Genomic DNA, 23,557 nt, shown 5'->3' with positions numbered 1-23,557 from the left:
CATATTGCAAAAGCCCCACTTTTTAGCAGTTTCCTTATTTCAGCTGCTTCACTAAACAGCTGGCTGGTAAGAGTAGTTGCAATGAGACTGATTATCACGAGAGGGCAGACTAGAGAAAGAAAGGGAAAATGGGGGGGGGGGAAGTAGGATATAAAGGAAGTTTTATGCAAAAACTGGACAAGATGCCATAGAATCTGAGGCATTTATGCAGATACGTTAAGATGATTATTTGCATGTCCTTTTATGGGACAATGCTCCCTGAACAAAATTCCAGAAGCCCACTATAAAAATATATTTTTAAATCTCAAGCATGCCATTCTATACAGGTTTACACAGAAGCAAGTCCCATTGAATTAAATGGGGCTTATTCCCAGATAAGTGGGTACAGGATTGCAATGTAAAGCAGAAATCTTTGTATTGTATTGAATTGTACAGTTTGTATTGTAGATTGTGATTGCCTCAACCAACTTGGGGGGGGGGGGGATACTAATAAGAGCAGAGAAACCATCCCTCTCCCCATGTAATTATTAAAGCTACAGTGGCACTGAGTGTTAAACCACAGAGCCTAGAACTTGCCGATCAGAAGGTCGGAAGTTCGAATTCCCGCAACGGGGTGAGCTCCCGTTGCTTGGTCCCAGCTCCTGCCAACCTAGCAGTTCAAAAGCACATCAAAGTGCAAGTAGATAAATAGGTACCGCTCCAGCGGGCAGGTAAACGGCGTTTCCGTGCTCTGCTCTGGTTCGCCAGAAGCGGCTTAGTCATGCTGGCCACATGACCTGGAAGCTGTACGCCGGCTCCCTCAGCCAATAAAGCGAGATGAGCGCCGCAACCCCAGAGTCGGCCACAACTGGACCTAATGGTCAGGGGTCCCTTTACCTTTACCTTTACAGAAGTATCTACTCAAGTTCACACATAATACTAAAATGAGTCACTTTTGCTAGCACTTGAAATTACACATGGGGGCACCACTTCTATACATTTAAAGCACACACCCCGAATTCTGGTAACTGCAGTTTAGCCTTCACAGAGCTACAACTTCCAGCAAGACCACGACCCTTGTGACCAGTCTCAAGTCCTGCTAAACCAGCACAGCAACTCACAGCATCTCGCCCTTCTGCGTGTCACAGGCCCCTTAATAATATTTATCTATTTAGAAATTTTATTTGCTTCCCTTCATCATGCAGCCTATCACAGAACGGTTTCCAACATAATATAAATCCATCTCACAGCATGGACAACAATTAAAACACAACCATAGTAAAACAGAGAAGCGTAAAATAAGGAAAGGCTAAGATCCTCTCTCTGGTAATTTCCCCCGAATTTATTTTTTCACTATTATTTTTATTTCTTCAATGTGCGTACCACCCTTCATCCACAGATCTCAGGGCAGTTCACAAAAAAGTTACAATATAAAACCCGCAAAATAAATAGTAAAAATAAGAACAACAACAAACCAATAACCCCCCTCCCACAACACATTTAAAAGGGCCAGATGTACAGATAGGTTTCTACTTGGCCAATAAAGATTTCATTATCCACACGTCTGGGTGGCTAGTGAAGTTCCACAGCTAAGGGGCCACAACAAAAAAGGCCCTGCCCCATGTCACCACATGAGCTATGTTTGCTGGTGGCACAATGGCACCCCCACTCTATGATGCTGACTGTAGTGTCTGGGCAGGCTGATAGGGCAGGAGGAGCTCCAGCAAATAGCTGCCATAACAATTACATTACAGCATGCATTTTATCTGTGTAGCTGATATCAAGGCTCCTTATAAATGCCACACTGTCCATCACTGTCTCAGTATAAAACCCGCATCAATTTTCAGTGCCATGTCACACACAATAAGGAGCCAGCTTGAAGTATTGCAATTTCTCTAGCACAAACAACACTTGGGCGAGGTGCTATTTATATTTTCGCAAGTGATGTCACCTTCAGCACTTCACTCATACGAGAATGGATAAAAATATCTATTGCAAAAATACATGGCAGTAACAAATTTAAAGCGCTTGCTAAAGATGAAGTAATACTCTCTGAGTCTGAGAATGCAGTCTTATTATTAAAGGGCTAAATACATTTTATGCACAAAACTTGTCTCAGCTATATGGTTGAAGTTTTAAACTAAGCAAATCCATCTGCTTTTCCAGACTAAACTTATCATGGACTTGCAACTTCAACAGGACTCTCTTCTTTCACTGAATGAATGAATGAATGAATGAATAAATAAATAAAATTTATATGTTGCCCATCTGACTGGGTTGCTCCAGCCACTCTGGGCTTCCTCCAACACATTCAAATGTAATGCACAGTAAAACATCAAACACTAAAAACTTCCCTAAACAGCTGCTGGGCACATAGGAAAGTAGAAATGAAGCTTTTCCTGGCAAGAAGATAAAAGTGATGAACAAACTCTGACTTTTCGTTTGTCAAAAACTTAGGTGCAAGAGTGCAACAACAAAGGCTGTGCACTCATTTGTGGTGGTGGTGGGGGGAATGAAAGTTTTGCTTTCAGTCTAGATAGGTTCTAGATCCTGATGTTCACCTGTGGTGTGGTTACTTGATGTTTGAAAAGACTCCCCCCGATTCTGTTATCTGTGGCTTTTCTGCCCTGCACATGTAATGAAGGGAGAAATGGAGATTGTGATCTTGGAATATGCCCACCCACAACATCAGTGAGCAGGTGTGAGTACACCCCCCGCAACTGCTGGAACAACTTCCATCTGTTTTCAAATGGACACACTGTGCAGTAATGCAGTATCTCAATATGTATTTTTTAGGGGCAAAAAATATGCAGTGGGTCTAGATTGTGTGTGGATTAGGTAGAAAAAGCAAGTACTCAGTCTCTCTCGATTCTAAAATAAAACTATGTTTGTGTACAGCCTAAGTCTTAGATGTGATTATGTGGCTTCCTGGTCATCTGCCTTTCTGTATTTTCCAAACTTGTTCGGGTTGCTGTGACATTGAAAGTATTTTGTGTTTCCCAGGCAGGGGAGATGTTAAAGTTCTAACTGAGAAGTAGAAGGTTTCACGTGGGAGTAAAGTTCTACATGGGAGAAACAGGAAGCTGAAAGATTTGAACTTCCTGTTCCCTTCACAAAGTTGCCAGATCCAAGAGAGTTATCCAAGTTATCTGCGAGTTATCCCATTCGATCTTCAGAAAACCTTCAGGTTGTTTAATGATGGATTTTGGAACTCCCCTTTTCACCAAAGAACAACGTGATCATGGGAAAGGAAATGTTCTGGCAATATGTCTGGGCTTTATGTTGAGAGCAAGGTGAAAGGTGAAGAAGACAACACCTTGTATCACATGTTTCCTCTAAGGATGTAAAAGTTACGCAGCCAAACACGCTCAACTTCCCCTTCATCAAAACAAAAAGGAAACACCTTGAAGATAATAAAATGACTGCAATGGCTTATGCAACAGCTTTTCCCACTGCCAGAACAGCTTTTAAAATGACTTGTGCAACAGTCCTTGCTTTGGGGAAGAAAAAACCTGATGGAATTTTAATGCTAGTCTTGGACAGAACTGCATATTCTGAGACAAACATGGAGCGTCAAATCATGAACTTACCTGGTAACACAAATACAGTGACAGGAGAGAGATATCTGCAGAGGAGACTTTGAAGTCAGGAAGAGATGCATAGCCTTTTCCCCAGCCTGCTATTTCACCCTTACAAGTTCTCCTGTCCATTTTTAATATTTTCCCCCAACTGGGGTCAAAATTAGCCCACGGAGACAGTTTAAGGGTGCAAATCAGCAGGTGCCAAAAATATAAAGAATTCCTTCTCTCGCCCACCAATAATTGCCTATAAATATCCCCTCCACACCCCACACCTTGGCAAATAGTTTGGGAACACAGGGGTGAATCCAGGCTAAGTTAGCTGAACTTAGTTCCCACTGAAACCGATTAGACTTAGGATTACCTAACTAAGGAAAGCCACAACCGTCAAGTATGGTAATTTTATTCACTGAACTTGTAAATGCTTGTATGCATGTATTTAAATTCAATTGGTTGGTAACTGAATTCTAGAGAGTTCTCTAGTAGTTCTCATGCGATTGGCTAACGTTGGTCTCGTGTGAGGTATCTAGTTAAGGAGAGACTCCATTTTATGTGGTGCAAGATGACTGTGTTTTAGAATCCACAGTGAACACTGCTAAGTTGAATGCTTCTTCTGCGCTCTGAAAGAAAGAACAGAGCTGCAGGAGAAGGCAAAAGTGGAAATCTGTTACAGGAGCTGAAAGGCATGGCCTAACTGAGATAGAGATGGGCTGAGTGCTGAGCTCTGGAAAGAAAAGAAAATACAGTTGTTCGTAAGCTAGAAGAAGAGACTGTACTACCATGTTTGGAGAAGTGTGTGGCCATAAATATTATGTTTCTGCAAGGAAAGTTTTTGAATGTTAAAAGTCTGGACATGGGTTTAATTTCCAAAGAAGGGTGTTAGTCATATACCGTATTTTTCGCTCTATAAGATGCACCAGACCACAAGACGCACCTAGTTTTTGGAGGAGGAAAACAAGAAAAAAAATATTCTGAATCTCAGAAGCCAGAACAGCAAGAGGGATCGGCTGCGCAGTGAAAGCAGCAATCCCTCTTGCTGTTCTGGCTTCTGGGATAGCTGCGCAGCCTGCATTCACTCCATAAGACACATTTCCTCTTACTTTTTAGGAGGGAAAAAGTGAGACTTTTAGAGCAAAAAAATACGGTAGATGATCTAAGCTTCTTAGGTGTGTTTTTGCCATTCTCACTTCAACAACAACCCAAACTACCCCCTCCTGCTAGCGTGGTTTGGCAGAGTGGCAAAGCCACCGCCCTACTGTGCTCATGCCGTCTGCTGCAGAAAGTGGGCAGGACAATTGGCTCCAAAGGCATAGCAACAGGCCCAAAATTGTGCCTGGTGTCATTGTGTGAAAGGAGTTGGACCATCTCAGCCCTACTTGCTCCCCACCCTCAGAACACATCATTTTGGGGGCTTTCCAGTGGTTCCTGCCCACACATTTGGTGTGCATGGAAGACGGAGCTCAGTTGTGGCTGGTGGGAAAGTGGCTGAGCTGGAAAGAGGGGTGCATCCATCTAATCCAAACATACTCTTGAGTCAGGTAGAAAATGGGGTGGTTTGGATTGCTCTGTTAGTCTAGAATAGATCCAACCCACAGTAATTTGTAGATTTCCCATTTCTCTAACTCAGACCTAGACCCAAAGAGATACACCAAAAATATTGTATCTTTTTATTGCTGTTCTAAGAACTAGATTTATTTTCTCGCTTTATTCGAATTCCTGCCTGAAAAAATACAGTAAGAATTTATTTGCATGAAAGGCCATTTTTGCTCGATGGGATACAGTTCTGGAGTTATGTTACATTATCACTTTCCTAGAACACATTACCGCGAATATTAAATCAATTTAATTTAGGTAATTTCTCATTAAGATGGTTAAAGATCAATAAGTCTGAACTGCAAAAGCTCACCATTTATAATTAATAAGTACAAATTATTCTACTACACCACCAGTGAGCTGAATACAATCAGAGCCTTATTTAAGATACATGATCATCATCTTTTAAAAATCCTAATGTAAAAATGGTTTTAATATGATACATTGCACACTTATTAAGAAATCTGTTCTTCAAGTGATATGAAATGCATTTCAAGTAAGTAATGTTTTGAAGAACAAATGGAAAGCGGAGTGAATCAAATACTGAGACAATTCGATAATACCATCCCCAAACTGCAATATTATTTTCCAGGAAGTATATTTCTGAATAAATATACATGATAAGGTTGCTCTGTAAAATAAAATACCTCTGAAAAGTTCATTAAATTTTGTGCACACTTACAAGAGGTACAGGACCAATTTAAACATAGGTGATATGGTACAGTCCTCACCTGAGATCGTATCTATATATACTCAAAATAGGTAAATAAAAAACAAATTCATTCCTGAAAAGGAATACTTAAAATCCTTAACTCTGTGTACCATAGGGATGCATGTGGACATGTTTGAAGTCTTTAATTCGACCTGTAGAATAGTTCTATACTGGAAGTTAGCCAAAGTAGAATCTTCTTTTGACAGGTTCCAACTACGTCTGCACATTAAACAATTTAACTGTGACACTTTTTTCTGGCTTTGTCTTGTTGATCCTGGCCATAATCTCATCCCATCATAATGTACAACCGTCCAGTATATGCTATATGTCCCAAATGACTGATTTTCAAAGGTTAAACCGGGTTCGAGCTTACACAACAGTTTAATCTTAGGCCAGCCTAAATGCTAGACGGTGGAAAATCTAAGAGTGTGTAAATATTTAAATAAATTTACATATGCAAATATGTTGTGACCAGAAATAAGATTGTGAGGTTGAGCCAAGGACGTGACAGACCTTGCTTGCCTTGCAGACCTGGAGGCCTAAGTTCAACAGCATCTTAAAGAACTAGAAAGGATTCAGAAACTTTATGCTGTCCAAGCATAGCTGTCAACCGTCCCTTATTTGGCAGGAAACTCCCTTATCCCAGCGCCGTGTCCTGCTGCTGTCCCTTATTGATGATGTCCCTTAAATTTCCCGGGTTTCAAAGGAAGCAGCTCCTCTCCCTCCCTCCCTGCCGGGCAGGGAGGAGAGAGGCTCCAACTGTGTTGCTTGGCTGCTCACCCAATAAGGAGTCTAAGAATGACTGGGGGGTGGAGCTTGCATGCCTTGTGCCCGGCCGCATTGCCTGGGGACTCGTCTTTGCTCAGCGCTTCCCAGTGGAGAGGTGACGGTGGTTTTCCTTGCTGCATCCCCTTTGCCGGGTTGCTGCGCCGTGGGAACCGTCGCTTGAGGCTTCGTTTGGCTGCTGGCTGGGCTTTCTGCCTTTGGCGTGGAGGGGCTCAGAAGTCAAACATACCTGTGGCCGGAAAATCCCTTATTTTGGCTGCCGATCCCTTATTTTCGAGGCTGCTGGTCCCTTATTTTCAAATCTGTAAGTTGACAGCTATTTGTCCGAGGCATCACAGCCACAAATACACAAAGCCCAAAATCTGGATTACATGTTGTGGTATGAGCCAAAGTCACCAAATAATACTAACAAAAAATACATGATTTGCTAATATCATGCATACGACTGTTATGCAATACAGACAGAGACCATTTGCCATGAATCCAACTGATACACGGGTCGTTTGGGAGCCAGAAGAGGGCAGAATGGAGCAGGCTTATGCGCACTCCAACAATGCACATGGGGGCCAGGAACAGAACCCCCATGCAAAATGGCTGCCACCTGTGCTTACACGGCGCTACACTCTAGAGCAACCATACCACAGAATGCCCAATGCATGTGCCTAAAAGCGGCATTTTAAAAAGATTTTTTAACTGGATTTTAAAAAATTTAAATAGTATTGGATCTCCATTTTTTGGTAGTAATATAATCAAGTCCTTAGCCGTCTTTTGCAGATAAATCATAACTGGAAAACACCAGGTGAAACATAAATGTTAAACTCCAACATCATGCACTACCTTTTATATAAGAGATGCGAACTTCCTTAAAAGTGCATCTAATTTGACTAACCCAGAACAACTTCTGGGAACACAAATGAGTTTGTTTAAGATACCTTTTCAGCCTTGGATCTATGATAAAAGGTAAAGGGACCCCTGATCATTAGGTCCAGTCGTGACCAACTCTGGGGTTGCGGCGCTCATCTCGCTTTATTGGCCGAGGGAGCTGGTGTACAGCTTCGGGGTCATGTAGCCAGCATGACTAAGCCGCTTCTGGTGAACCAGAGCAGCACACAGAAACACCATTTACCTTCCTGCCGGAGCAGTACCTATTTATCTACTTGCAGTTTGATGTGCTTTCAAACTGCTAGGTTGGCAGGAGCAGGGACTGAGCAACGGGAGCTCACCCCGTCGTGGGGATTCGAACCGCCAACCTTCTGATCGGCAAGTCCTAGGCGCTGTGGTTTAACCCACAGCGCCACCTGCATCCCTTGGATCTATGATATGCCTTCCCTAGTATCACTTTCCCCTTGAAACAAACCAGCTTCCACCCATATGAGTATAGTACTGTGATCAGGACATCTACTTTCACTGTCAAACAACTGAGCCATCGCAAGATTATATAGATTAACTGACATGCTCTTTACTTAGTGAGAAATGATTCCAGAATCTCATTGTGATGCCCTTAGGAAAAAACATATGGTCGTTATGAGTTGGAGCAGGGGGAAGTAGGCTGTATGCAAGGTTTTTCTAATCCCTGGCTCTAACAGGTGTTAAAATATAAGCCAGGTTAGCTTCTGGTGTTGAGGTGATTGCCTGGGTGATGGGCCATGAATAGAACAAAGAAAAGGGAGCTCTGTTTGAAACAATAAATGGGTGTAACCCCTCCCTCAACTGAGATATGGTTAGAAGGTCAAAGCCTTAGTTTAGAGTTGCAGTGATGTGAGTTAGAAGGAAAGTAGCAAGCTGGAGTCAGAGCAACGTCTGAGAGCAATATTTGACTTCTGTATGAATCCAAGGCTGTGGCTATGAGAGAAACAAGGCCCTTTTTGGGTGGTAATAATAATAATAATAATAATAATAATAATAATAATAATAGTGATGTTTATAGCCCGCCCATCTGGCTGGCTTTCCCCAGCCACTCTGGGCAGCTTCCAACCAAACACTAAAATACAATAACCTATTAAACATTAAAAGCTTCCATAAACAGGGCTGCCTTCAAATGTCTTCTAAAATTTTGGTAGTTATTTTTCTCTTTGACATCTGGTGGGAGGGCGTTCCACAGGGCGGGTGCCACTACCGAGAAGGCCCTCTGCCTGGTTCCCTGTAACTTGGCTTCTTGCAGCGAGGGAACCGCCAGAAGGCCCTCGGTGCTGGACCTATTCTATGAACCCCTCCATCATGGGCTCAAGTTGCATACCTGCATAAATAAACCATATATCCTAAAGACACACGAACCCCAGATAAGTGCCTGGAACCCTGGAATTTCGCACCACTTGGAGATTGGGTGGCGCACAACAATATATTTCATTTCCAAGCTCCTGTGCCATCACAAGAGCAAAGGTTTACAACTAGCGCCCCTGATTCCCAGAAACTTGACGCATCTAGCATCATATAAACACTTATCCTTTTATCTATTTCATGTTATGAAACCTCAATCAGAAACTACTTCAGAGGAGGCAATAGTTGATAGTCTGCAAAAGCATGTTATTCAGGCTGCTGAAATGACATGCTTGAAGTTCTGATATTCATCCCTGAATGAAAAGTAGCTTATTTATAATTTCAAATGTCACTATGTCTTCCGACAGGTTCCACATCTGACAAACTTACAAGCAGCGCATAATCCTCTGGCATAGCTTTGACTAAAATGGTTTGCTTAACTGTTTTTTTCAATGTTATTTTCTTGAACATTAAATGCTTCTTAAAATTTATCAAATTTATGTTATTGAAGCTGCTGGAAAAGTTCATAGCTGGGTCCCACATGTTTCAGAGAGGGAATCTTTCCTTATATTCCTCCTGTACCAGCTTAGATCATCCTCTCAGACCGTGCTTCAAAGCTCAACTCCATGGAATGTGAGAACGGTCCTGATGAGAAGCAGCTCTTGCATCAAGCACCTCTGGACCCCCTGCCCCAAGAGCCCAAATCCCCCTTCTCTATTGGTCTTGGTGCAAAAAAAGCATTTATTCCATTTGACCTCTGGCTTGTCTTTATTAATACAGTGGTACCTCGGGTTAAGTATTTAATTTGTTCTGGAGGTCCCTTCTTAACCTGAAACTGTTCTTAACCTGAAGCACCACTTTAGCTAATGGGGCCTCTCGCTGCTGCCGCACTGCCGGAGCACGATTCCTGTTCTCATCTTGAAGCAAAGTTCTTAATCTGAGGTACTATTTCTGGGTTAGCGGAGTCTGTAACCTGAAGCGTATGTTACCAGAGGTACCACTGTACTGCTGATTTTGGTTTGCTTGCTCATTTGTTGAATTTGTTTTGTTATGGTATGGTACTCTGAATGCCTGGAAAGGTGGCCAACAAATGGTTTTTAAAAATAAATGAATGAATTTGTCTCTGGGGGAAGTCAATTACAATGCCACAGTGAACTGGAGGGGCAGGTGAAAAAGAAGACAGGGCTCTTCCACTTTCTACACCGTTGTGTGAAAATTTCAGATGTAGCCTGCTGAAGCTATACCTGTTGAAATCGCCTCTTCTACATGCTTCTCCCACTTCTCATTTAATCTACACAACAACCATGTGAGGTAGGTTAGGCTGGGAGGCAATGACTGGCTCAAGGTTACCCAGAGAGCTTCACGGCCCAGTCTGACACTCTAACCACTAAACCACACTGTCTCTCTACAGGTGCCCTGTCCTCTTTTGCATCTGGGTGACTACCCTAAACCGGAACCTGCTTATGCTAACACTCCAAAGAGAAGAGCAGGTCCACCACAACTTCTCCAGCTCTACAATATTTTTGAAAAATCGTATGTAAAAGGATGCAGTACACGCACCACCCTTCGCGATATTAAAATTTAGCCCGCAATCCTATGGACACTTGCTTGGAAGCAAGTTTCATTGAACTCAATGGAGCTTCCTTCAGAGAAGGCGCACATAGGACTGCACTGTGAATGTTTTATCAGCTCAGTCGGTAGAGCAGGCATAGGCAAGCTCTGGCCCTCCAGATGTTTGGGACTACAATTCCCATCATCCCTGACCACTGGTCCTGTTAGCTAGGGATGGTGGGAATTGTAGTCCCAAACATCGGGAGGGCTGGAGTTTGCCTATGTCTGCGGTAGAGGAAGAGACTCTAAATCTCAGGGTTGTGAGTTCAAGTCCCATGTTGGGCAAAAGGGTCCTGCATTGCAGGGGGTTGCACTCAATGACCCTTGGGGTCCCTTCCAACTCTACAATTCTATGATTATATTATTATGGTGTAATCAAGGTGAAGTTAGACATGCCTATTTCATATGGAGTTGTGTGGGGGTCCAATTTCAACAATAAAAGGAGCACGACAATATACCCTCCCTGGACCTGCTACTTACCTCCACACAACTCCTCACCCCACCAGCGCTTTTAATCCTGCCAAGTTCACTTCTGATACTGGGACCTTGCTGAGGAGCAAGGTGTTCAAAGGGAGGCTCTGCAGAGAGGCAAGCTATCTACGGAAGGAGAAGAGGGACAGCATCCCTTTTGCTGCCAGAATTGGATCTTACCAGTGGCGTAGCGTATATATTTTCCTAGGAATACATAACTCTGCATTTAGAAACATATAAGTGTAAAACTTGAGAACAAAAACACTGAAAAGGGTAGATGGATGGATGGATGAAGAGGCAATGTTTCTAATCAACATGAAATGGCTATGGTTCTTTGGATAACCAAACTTCAGTTTTCCTTTATTTCAAGCACAACACATGAAATAGCTAGTTTCCAGACACAAAAGTTCACCAGCTTGCAAGCACAATTAAAGAAAACTTAATATCAGCTTGAGAATGGCAACTACAAAAAAATTGGCTTTATCAAAAACATGACATCATGCCATGTGCAGCTAAGAACCAAAAAATTACCTGTATTGCCAAATGCCCTAATTTTCTCAACCATTCATCAACAGAAAACCCTTTCCTTCCCTTCCAGTAGATAAAAGCAGCCATTAGTCTCTGAACTGCAAGTTCTTGGGTGTGTTTTTTTTCCCCAGGAAGAAGAAAATCCTGGATAAAATATCAGCTGGGTGTGCACATAACAAGGTCCAGAGAGACACATCCAGAAGTTTCCTCTTATGTTGAAATTATGTTGGAGCTGTTTTCTGTTCTTTCAGAGCTATGCAAGTGCCAGAATAACTGCAAGGCTTGCAAGTCCTAGTATATCTCAAGCCTTTCCCAAGGCACCCCAACACTATCTGAGGCACTGAAACTATGGCAACCGAATAAGAAAGCAGCTTCCATGATTAATAGATGAAGAGGCCAAGGACAGTGTCAAGCTAGGCCATAACTCAAGAATGGGAAAGGAATTAGCACAGAACCATGTCACACTGGCACTAAACAGAAGATGTTGACAGGTATCAGTGGTTTTCATTTTATTAAAAAACTCATAAAATGCAGCAAATTATCTGCTTCCTCTTTTCTCTTTTCCTGAAAAGATGTATCCCATGCAAGTGGAGAGAGAGAGAAAGAGAGAGAGAGAGAGAAATCCTCTAAAATGAAACACAGTTGGCTACTTAAAAGAGATTATCTGCTATTTTACCAGAAACTTTTGAGTCCAGAAACACCATGCAGTCAAGTTTCCAGGCGTTAAGATGTAGATTTTGCTAGCGAGTCAGAAACAAGACTTCACTTTCACTAGCTGCATAAGGATGCTCTCCTTTTAATTACTGAAAGATTCTTGTGAGGTTTTTGTGGCTAAGCAATATTGACGAAAAGCACATGGTATAAATACTGGGAGGGGAAAGTGCATAATCAATATGGCAATCACAATCCCACTCCAGGAAAATGTCTAGCTTTTATACGCTGGGCCCAGACTATGGCTGAATTCCATGTCATAAAATCATCCATTTGCTCCTGCTGCCATGAGTATTTGGTTTCCATTGAAGGCAGCTGGATATAGAATCCATAGGCGTAATGGAGTATTTCCCCGCCCCCCCAACAACTTTTGCCAACAGTTTCATCCTGCAGTCTAGCATGTAGGCAAAAATAAAAATACCACAGATTTCAACATAGTATGCCTGATTCCTTTCTGGATATGTTTTGCTTGGTAGCTACAGAATAGAATTGTGAGGACCAATATATTCACAGTGAATTCCAAGTATCTGCACTAAAACACTGTATATAGTAATTGCTATTATTAAAAAAAAATACTTTTAAAGGGAAAGGTCAGTACTGAACGTAGTGAGTTACCATATGTCTTCCCTCTTGAGATGCAGCAACTGGCAGTTCTGTTAATAGCTGGCTTATCATTTTCCATCCATGCTTCAGCCTCTACAGATACACTTTGGGATTTTATTTCGAAAAGCCCATTCAGACAAAAAGGAACTTGCAGTCTTTTTATACACTGAACAAATACTTATGTGGAGTTGGTAACATTCAGAAACAAAATAACATACCATGATTCCATATGGCAGCATCCCAATACGCTTAACATAAGAGTTGATTAAACTTTAAGGGTAAAGGGAATCCTGACCATTAGGTCCAGTCATGACTGACTCTGGGGTTGCACGCTCATCTTGCTCTATAGGCCGAGGGCGCCGGCATTTGTCCACAGACAGCTTCCAGGTCATGTGGCCAGCATGACTAAGTCGCTTCTGGAGAACCAGAGCAGCGCACGGAAACGCCGTTTACCTTTCTGCCGGAGCGGTACCGATTTATCTACTTGCACTTTGAGGTGCTTTCGAACTGCTAGGTTGGCAGGAGCAGGGACAGAGCAATGGGAGCTCATCCCGTTGCGGGGATTCGAACCACTGACCTTCTGATCAGCAAGTCCTAGGCTCTGTGGTTTAACCCACAGCGCCGCCCGCGTCCCTTTTGATTAAACTTTGAATCAAATTTTAGACATGAATATATTTTACTTAGAAACTTCATTTTTTGTTATCGATTACATGCATTTACTGATATGCAGTGAGGGGAGATTTGTTTGCTTGCTGTACACTTTCTTCCAGTTCATCCTATGCCTCTCTATTTAACATTAGCTGCTTTTATGCTTCTTAACTGTCATGAATAGTAAACAGTTTCTATATATATTTATTTAAAATAAGCTATTCTCTGGCAGCCTAAATATTTAAAATGTTTAATTCCACCAATGTAATTTTCAGTTTCCCACAGCAGGTTTCGGAACCTTAGAACCACTGTTTAATAGCTTGGTTTAATTGAAGTGGAAAATCTAACTCTGGTCTGTTACTACTTCAATGGTGGGAGTTCCTGAATGCTTGCTTCTTCCTACAAAACAAAAACCCTGCAGAAAACTAGATGGAAGGGAAAATGCTTTTCCTTGACTGCTATGTTACTATTCTCACTGGCATTCAAAAATTTGGTAAGTACTCAAATCATGAGGCTGTGTCCCATGCAGTGCAGGCGCCAATCTATCGGGTTCATACTATAGCTCTGTGACTGTAACAAATGTTTGCTTTGGGTGTCAACTTTGGCTTCAAGGGGGGATATAAATAAAATAGCAACATACTAGGATTCATCTAGTACAGTGGTACCTTTGTTTGCAACCGTTCTGGATTACAACCACGTTAAACCTGGAAGTGCGTGTCCCTTTTTTTGGATTACAACCCATTATTTTTTTTTGAGGCCCCATTGGCGAAAGCACGTCTTGGGTTACAACCTGTTTTGGTTTACAACCAGACCTCTGGAACTGATTATGGTTGTAAACCAAGGTACCACTGTACACTACAGGTAATTCAGAAGGGGTATCATTGTATTTAAGGAGTTAAATGTAATAACTCACAAAAGTTGGGCAGGATTCCACTGGATAACTACACGGAACTCTATGCAAATAGATTAAAAACCAAAACAAAACTACTGGAAATTCTAATTCAAGATTCCATAAATTTTTCTAATTTTCTCACCTCAAGACTCGCCTAACCATAATAAAAGTAGAGGTGTTAATTCATGGTTCAGGACAAATTCCTGATCAAGTAATTAAGTACTCATGACCTATCTTTCAGCACAAGCTGCCAAAGTTCTTGGATTTAAGCCAAGTTAGTCCCTCTGAAATTGACTGTACTAACTCTTCTTAAAGCCAGTTATTTTAGCTTATTTTATGAAGCATTAAGTTGACCTATCAGTTGAGCAAATTTAGTTATGCTAACCGAATTGACATCAAATAGCCAGCCTGTAAAAAGTTTGCATAAAGCCAACTCTGAGCACTACCAATGTGATTAGAATCTTCTCCAGTGCCCCAAGGTGAGATCACAACCCATGAACTTTCTTAGCTACCAACAATGCCGTTGTTTTTTTTTTTATCCCATGCTTGTCCACAAAGATGCAATAGTCCATTGCTTACCAGGCAATGGGAGCCATTACAAATCCACAAATGCCACACACTGCTGAGCTTAGCCAGTACCAAATGGGCGAGTCTGCAGTAGTCATGATGTAAGCCACTGGCCATGCAACTCCTCAGTTCAAAACCTTAGTCTGAGGCTAGGGGAGACAGGCTAATAGCATATTTAGGTGCAATATTCAAACCAAATGTTTATGATTATGGGCAGTGACCAGTCAAGTGCTATCTTAAGTACAATTGCTCAGAGGTCTCATGGGTTTGCATCCAACAAAGTCATTGTGCTCTCAGAATAACTTAAGTTCACACAATGGCACTATCCTACTCTTCTTCTCCTTTGTTGCTGTTGTTGTTTAGTCGTGTCTGACTCTTCGTGACCCCGTGGACCAGAGCACGCCTCGCAGTTTGGTCAAACTCATGTTGTTAGCAGCTTCGAGAACACTGTCCAACCATCTCGTCCTCTGTCATCCCCTTCTCCTTGTGCCCTCCATCTTTCCCAACATCAGGGTCTTTTCCAGGGTGTCGAGTCTTCTCATGAGGTGGCCAAAGTACTGGAGCCTCAGCTTCAGGATCTGTCCTTCCAGTGAGCACTCAGGGCTGATTTCCTTAAGAATGGATTATTCTCCAAGAATGGATTATTCTCCTACCACCCCCCAGAATTTGCTGCAGAGGCTTGGGTGAATCCCAGCAGCAGTTGGGGGGCATATGGGGAGAGAAGATAGCAGGGATGTTCTGCACAAGCATGACTTCACAGGAGATAATTAAAACTTGCTCTCTCATAATTGTGCTTGGGATTGCAAGTTTAGTTGCAAATTGCTTTGGGAAAGGGCTCATTGACACAATAACACCACATTTGCTTTGTGGCATTTAACTGCACACACAAAAAGGCAGGGCACATGGGTCACTATTTTAGAACCTGCCAAGTTGAGATTTCAGGATGGATATGGAAAATGGTACCAGCTGAGAACTGGTAAAAGTGTTGAAAGCAAGGCGTTGAAAACACATTGGAATAAAAACATATTAAAGACAGAATCCAGGCAGCTACAAGTTCTAGGCTTACAAACCGGATTCCTGTTGCTACTGTCCTATTGCGACCGTGGAGTGAAAACAGCAGCTGCCAACCCACAGACAGCAGCATCTTCTCTGTCAGGTGACCTGATCGCTGTATATCTCTTACCCATCTAACTGTGATGCTTTGAAATGTACTTAGTTAATTACCAGAGGCACACCAATTAAGACATTACAGAAGAAATATTAGCTTCTGGCTTGCTTCTCTGGGATGGAGGAAACACTGGAAACCACTTGGAAGAAGATGCAGATGTAATGTCTGGAGAAAAGAGTCAAATTAAAAGTTGGGCGAAATCTTCTGTAATCAATGTTCTGGGTTGAGCATCGATCTCACCAATGACAATGACAAGTCTTGTCAGTGTAGACTTGACTAAATAATTACATGAGTATGCAGACACCCACAAATTGAGCCTTTGTCATTCCCTCTTCTTAAGGTGTTTTTCAGCTACAGAAAAAGTTACGTTCTATGTTCTGAAAAGGCTACCAATTTTCCGAATTACATTAGTGCCATGAACAGCAAAAGTTACGTTTCCCTAGCCAGGTGATGAGGTGGAAACTATGTCCTGAGCTGCAAATAATTGTGAAGTCGTCCACTCCACAGAGAAGGGCATTTACATTAGAAGTCCTTCTTTGGCTGAGATCATATCCAATAGGTTACTTAACATGTTTTACTCATGCCTGGTTGGTTTTAATTAACTATGTGGTTACTTTTACCAGGATTGCATTGGGGTTGGAATACTCAGAATGTACAACGAGTTGTCAGCTTTTCCTCCATGATATGATCCACTAAATATCAGCATTCTCTGACTCAACATATGTCAGGGATGAGGAACCTATGGTCTTCCTGGTGTTGCTGGACCGGCCTACAGTCAAGGAAGATGCAAGTTATCTGAAAGGCAACAGGTTCCCCATTGTTTCTACCTTGGAAGTAGAATGGAATCAGTTCTGGAATTTAATTCGACTTCCAAAACGTTTGAAAACCAAAGCACAGCTTATTATTGGCTGCAGGACGCTCCTGTAGCCAATCAGAAGACGCAGAAACCCCGTCGGACGTTTGGCTTCCAAAAGAACGTTAAAAAACCAGAACACTCATTTCCGGGTCTCAATTGTTCGGGAGTCAAGGCGTTTGAGATCCAAGGTAAGACTGTATATGAATGCATTTATTGAAGCCCTAAATTGTGCAGATTTTGTCTTATTTCAACCAAATTAATTTTGTTGAATAATCCCATCTGTTTTGGTCTTTGAGATATTGAATTATGTCATATAGAAAAAGGGGTAATAAAGGCACCACTTTTGTTCCTAAGCCATGTTCTCCTCCCTCCAACAGCATATAATCCACCTCAAGAATTTAAAATGTTGGCGAGTGCACTTGAAATCCCAGTGTCTAACTGCTCTTGGTCTGTAACCTGTCAGGTTAATGAGTGACAGATTTCTACAGAACACACCGGACATTCCTCTAGATAGCACAGCAATGTATTCCTGCAAATAGGCAAAGATGCAATGCATTTGTTAGGTGAGGTCAATTTAATCCTTTATGCCTTTATTGCCTTAAACCATGTGAGCGCCTTTCATATGCATTTATGTTTAGTTCTTCTTGCTCTTGTGGAGGTGACAAATCTCCCCTTTCCTTTACCAAACAAGCACACAAACAAGTTTACAACTGCCGACTTCCTTTTAACGAGCACAGTTCTATTTTGGATTTATCACAGATCATTAATTTGCTCTCTTTTTTATCAATGAAAGCAGTTCCTTGCCCTTAACCCCTGCTGCCCTTTTTTCCAGACTCCAGCTGCACTAGCTTCACTCCTCAAATTACAACCTGTGGAAAAGAGCTATGGCTCTAGCATCTACTTTTGTTACCATGAAATAGCTGGGGATGTTAAGTAGAAGTGTCCTTCATCCATTTGACTGCCCAGTTACTTTCCCTTTCAGGAAGCTTGGTTTAGCACATGAAGTAGGCCTCTTTAATTATCAGAAAAATAAGCACTATGATGTTAACTAATGGAAAGTATGGGGAACATATGTGAAAATTGGATTCTTTTTACTCATGGTTCAGATCATCTTTGACTTTTTGTACAAAGCAAACAAACAAACCAACCAACTATCTCCTATCTATTGTATTCCCTGTAGCCACTCCCCTCCCCTCTATACAGTGTTTCAGCATTCGCAGACAGCATGTACCAGTTTTCAGTTCCTCCTTATGTTAAGCTCTTATTAAAGTCAGTAGATTTTCCCAAGTAAGAAAGGACGAAGGCCTATATATAGTTGTCCGGAAGATGCAGATTAAGTTTTATAAACTATCAGTGTTTAAATGGGATCATGCCAATACCATGAGAAATTATATCACGTAGAGAAATATCTTGGCAGTGTACTTTCACTTAAAGAAAAGTCCCAGTCATCTCATGCACTGAACAATATATGCAGTTGTTACTTAAAAATAAAGGTCTAAAGAGGCTAGTTCTTCCCTATTCTCCACTTTTTCAGTAAACATTGTGAAGCGACACAATGCAATCCTATGCATATCTACTCATAAGTAAACCTTATTGATTTCCATGGGACTTGCTTCCATGGTAAGTGTTTTTAGAATTGCAGCCTGGGAGTCCCACTGAACTCAGTAGATCTTTCTTCCGAGTACACATGGATAGGATAGGATATGCTCTGTGGAGCAGTTAATTAAAGCAGAAAAAAACTACAAACTCTGTGGGGTTTTGGAAAGTAATATATCTAGGTCTCAACAGAGCCATCCTGCGAGCTTTCTTAAAGCACCTCCCTCTACCCTACTGAAATATATTCCTAGAAAAGCAGTAAGTCCAGGAAACAAGGATGGCAGAATCAAGACCAAAAAAGTGACATTCCAAGAGTCCCAACTGGTTTGTCTGCTTTTTAAAACAAAGCTCACAATACAAAAACAACATTGTCTTTCACAAAAATAGTAGAATATAAAAGAACAATAGTTGGAGACAGAATTCTGCCACTTTTATTTAATGTTAGGTTAATAATTAACCTTGATTCTGAATTATGATGTGTGTTGGTAACTTCGGTTTAATAGAAATTGCTTGATGCATTCATGATGACTTAACTTCCATTGTGTTGTGGATGACAAAATATTCCCATCACAAACAAACAAAACTGATTGTTTCCTATTTGAACAATCGTAAATCTACAGGTTTTCAATTATATTTATAAGAACTCACTCCTGGGGAAAGAATAGTTTCCTTCACAAAAATGGGAGCAGATATACAAAAATATGCATACAGGGTTTAGGAACACAAATGCTAAGATACAATAATCATTGCACAATGAAGCCAGTTACAGAAATTCACTGGTCCCAGATAACTATATCCATAAACCACAGCACTCCATTTTTCACTTTGCTAAAACTGAATGAAAACTCAAGAGAGATTGTGATTTATTTATTTTTACATTCAGCCTTGAACTTGGCTTTTCAGTCACCACAACCAAGCGGATTTTCACTTCTCTTTCCATGAAACTTCTGCAAAACAAAACACTGTGTGAACCAGCCATCATCTCTAAAAGTCCCCGCCCCCCTTCTCTAAGAAAACCTTGAAACTTGTTCCAGCAATAGTTCCTGGAACCTGACAATACCCAAACTGGATTTCCCCAGGTCTGGATCCAGAACCCTTTGCCTAGATTGCTGCGAGCTGTTCTGCCGAATGATGCTCCAGGGAAACCAAGCCAGCAGTTCCCAGCCTCCTCCCCCCCCCCCCCCGCAACTCCCCTGAGCTGCCTCAGTTCTGCTCCACTTCTCCAACAGACCAGCAGGCAGGAAAAACAACACATGGGGATTTGTAGGCTTCCCACTTTCACTCATGCAAATTCACAGCCAGAGCACTTAATACACATTACTCTCAGCCCAGAGCTTCCCAGGCTCATGTAGCCAGCACACCTTAACAGCTAACACACCACCAGCACCAGCCTCTACTCTCCCTTCAGCTGCTGGGCTGGCTTAAGGTGGTTGGTGGTAATACTGAGAGAATCTCCCACTGACCTCTTTATTATTTTTATTCCAAAGGAGTCTGGGCAGTGCTGGGAGGGGGCCTAGTAGCTTCCCATGAGCTGCACCTCCTTCCCCAGTGAGTGGAGAACTCCCATTAACTCCTTCCTTTTCCAGTCTTTGGGCATTATCTTCATCCAGTCAGCAGTTTTGAGGGAACAAAAATTTCTGCCAAAGGACTTAGCACGTTAACACCATGCCCTAGTGTCAAAGGGAAGTTAGGGGAGAACAACTGAAATGTGAGGTTTGGGGGGCAGCGATAGTTTATAAAATAAGAGGTACTTGGTCTGGGGGGGGGGCTGCATAGAAACTGTACTACTGTCTGCCCCCAAAATCCTATTCCTTTAACCCCAAATGGCTGTGGTTATTAAAGTGGCGAGGGAAAGGCACTCTGCACATGCTCAAAGGCACACCCCTTCACTATTACAGAAAGTAATGCATTGAAAAAGGGTTCGTCGGCTAATTCCTGGTGAACCCTGGCTCAAATTAATCGCTGCTGGCCAGGCAGAGGGTGGTATGCACACACATGCCCATGGCTTCACAATATGTATCACAACAACTTTTTAACATGTCACCCCAGTGCCTCAGGAACAGGTCGGTCTCCCAATATTATAATATACAAAGGACTTAACAGCACAAGGAGTTCTGTTTCCCAAGGGGCCACGTTGCCTGGCCCTTTCTCTAGCGCTTCCCTTTCTCTTTCCCTAGCATTCCTCCTCAGGCAATGTGCATTATTACCTCCCCTCTTTTGCCCAGAGCAAAGGGCAAGCAACCTTCAGCTCAACCTTCCTAAGTTCTCTTCGAAGGTGTCGTGTAAACCCCATTGTCCTCTCCACTTCTAGGTCCAGAGACATCCCCCATGCTTTCGGTGGTCAAGGGACAGCCCTAAGGGGGTGAAGGAGGTGCGCACACAGAAAACCACACGGGTGCCAACTTAAATAAAATATGTGTGTGGGGGTAGCAGTTTAGCCTCGCCCCGCATAATTGATCACAAGACATGTTTGCATGGCGATGCCCATCAACTTGGGGAGGCGGCGGCTCCCTCAGATATTTTATTTGGGGGAGGGAGCAAAGGTACCTCGGCCCCCCAGTTGTCGTCTGCACACACACAAGCGGCAAGAGAAAGGGAAGGAGCCCCATTATTAACTCCTCCCTTCCGCGGACGCTGCAGGAGGGACTTCAGGGGAGAGAGAGTGACCCGCGAGCGCGCCACCCCTGCTCCTCTTCCCCCCCCCCTCAGAAAAAAAGGGAGCAACGGCGACAGGAACCTTGCCCTGCGCGGCTCCGAAGAGGCTCCGCTCTCCCCACAGACACCAAACGCCTCTCCTACTTCGCTTTCTCCCGTCAGTTCTCCAGAGAGAAACCGACTCGACAGCTGCCCCTCCCCTCAACCGCGGGGTGCAACAGGGGGGAAGAGAGAGGAGCAGCAGCAGCAGCCCTCCGCCCGCGCCAAGCCCCGTCCCCAATCTCGCAAACAAAGCCGGAGACGGGCGGCGCCGTCACACACGCTGCCCCCCCCCCCCAGGGACCAGGGTGGGCACCGGTCACTGCGCCGAGGGCGGAGGAGAGGCGCTGGCCCCGGCAGGGGAAGGCGAGCTCGGGGGGGGGGGGGAAGGCAGGGGGTCCGCCTCTCCCTCAGCCCCAAGTTTCCCTCCTGGCCCGACGGCTTCGCCAGCCCACCTGCCCCCGCCGCTCGCCGCCGCTTCTCCTCCGCCGTCACATTGTCTCCGAAACAAAGACTCCACGCCCATCCTGATCGCCCCCCAAGGAAGCCTCGTGCGGAGCGACGGGGAAAAGCCGGGCTCGGAGCGGCGCGGCTGCACTGCCTGCCACCGAGGCGGGGTGCGTGTGTGTGTGTGTGTGTCGCGGCTTCACAGCCCGGCAGCCGCCCCTCCCTGCGGCGGCCAAGCAAGCGGGCAGCTCCCGGGCAAAGTGTCCCCGAGCCGCGAAAGCGAGGGCGCGGGGCGGAGGGAGGGCGCTGGCGGCGCGCTTTTGCAACAAAACAAACGCGCCCAGTTCGTGCAAGATTAAGAGCAGGGCAAGAGAAATCAGGCGTTCTCCCCTCCCCGGGAAACTGCACGGCGCGCGTGCACACACACACACTAACACGGACCCGGGTCAGGGGAGAGAAAGTGGCCCCGGCATGGAGCGTGCCCGAGCAGTCCTCGCCTCCTCCTGGCTCTGCAGCCGCCGCCGCTTCACCATCCTTCTGCTGTCCTGCAGGACCTGGCGCTGCAAGCTCCCCGCGCTTGCAAACGCAGCCCGGAACAATGCCCTCGTGCATATCCCGGAGCGCAGAGAAGCAGCAGCGCAGTGCATGGGGATGGGGGGGGGGGGGAGAGAGAGAGAGAAGAGAGAGGAAAAAGGAGTTCACGTACCTCGTCGGTGCATGTATCTGGGAGGCTTACGAGGACAGGACTAGCTGATGGAGTGTCCCATTTAGTAATCCATTTAAGGGGATCGCTCCGCGAAACTCGATCCACTCTCGCCTTTGCAATCCTTTGTCATTATTACCGGCGTGCCTCCTAGGGGGAGCGGGGCGTGTGTGTGTGTATGCGTGCGCGCGTGGGGCGGCGGTGTGTGTAGGTTTGGGGTGGTGGGGGGGAAAGATTCAATATTTCGACTTTGGGGGCTGCGATGTGTCCATCTCCACGGAGGGTGGGGGGAAAGGGGGAAAGGGTTGGGTGTGGGGAGGGGGAAATCAAAGAGCTCCGGTTACTCCTCTTCCCGAGGCCACTCGCGCTGCCACTCCAGGAAGTCCCCTTCCGACGGGTCGTGGGAGAGGAGAAGTCCTTTCAGGGTCTTGCGCTGCCCCTCCGAAAAAGTGCTCCCGGCGGGCGAGGCGTCTTGGGGGGAACTCCTCGTCGGCAGACAGAGCTGCTTGTGCTCCGGCAGGAGAGCGCGCTTCGCCCCAGCTCGCCTGGTCATTGAAGTGTGTGTTTGGGGAGGACTTCGCAGCAGCCTCTCTCGCTCGCTCTCTTTCTCTCCCGATCTCCCCGCGCCCTGCCTCTCTTCCCACTGCGAGTCTCCGTCCCAACTCTTCTGTCACTGGGAAGCAGCTTGGCTGGAGGTGGAGTCAAATCCCGGGCTGGATTCCGCGGAAACGGACTGCCCCGAGCATGACATCCACCTTCGCCCACTTCTCAAACAGCCAGCCCATGAATGGGGGGGGGGGGTTGGTGGGGGGGCGAGGAGGGCATGGGGGAAGGGTGGGTGGGTGCGGGCAAAGTGCCAACACACCCACAGAAAAAGAGAAATCGGGAGCCCTCCCTTTATTCCGCGCTCTCTTCTGTACATGTAACTGATGGGGATTCTGATGGGAAACCCGGGAACATGGAGAAAGTTTCTTCTGCCTAATTAAATAAAAAAAGAGATTTGTTTGAAAAGGAAGAAGAGGAAGAAAGCCTGCGAAGAAACGCTACCAGAGACGAGCTGCGAGAAAGGATTTGTTCATCGATTTTTTTAAAATTGAAAAGTTTAAACTTTAAAGGGATGTGTTAAGTCCTCCTTATTCAAACGGCGATACCGGGGAT

The 23,557-nt window shown here is 44.3% G+C and overlaps 1 protein-coding gene across 12 annotated transcripts in view; it reads right to left on the bottom strand.

Annotated features, from left to right (window-relative positions):
- Positions 1-23,189, bottom strand: part of SEMA6A (semaphorin 6A) — a 180,370-nt gene extending 157,181 nt beyond the window's left edge. For 4 of the 12 annotated variants that reach the window (XM_083702224.1, XM_083702233.1, XM_083702232.1 and 1 more), the window contains exon 1: positions 22,403-23,150. The gene's annotated coding sequence lies outside the window, so the exon portion shown is untranslated. Of the gene's footprint in view, positions 1-20,762; positions 21,134-21,704; positions 22,028-22,402 lie in introns of those variants that run through there. The other 8 variants (XM_083702225.1, XM_083702227.1, XM_083702231.1 and 5 more) reach the window with 7 other exon arrangements.
- Between the last annotated feature and the right edge of the window lie 368 nt (positions 23,190-23,557).

Source organism: Podarcis gaigeae (assembly GCF_964106915.1).
Source record: "Podarcis gaigeae genome assembly, chromosome: 11".
In the NCBI taxonomy this organism is placed as follows: Eukaryota; Metazoa; Chordata; class Lepidosauria; order Squamata; family Lacertidae; genus Podarcis; species Podarcis gaigeae.
The sequence above is the reverse complement of the archived record's forward strand: the minus strand, read 5'-3'. Positions and strand labels throughout refer to the sequence as shown.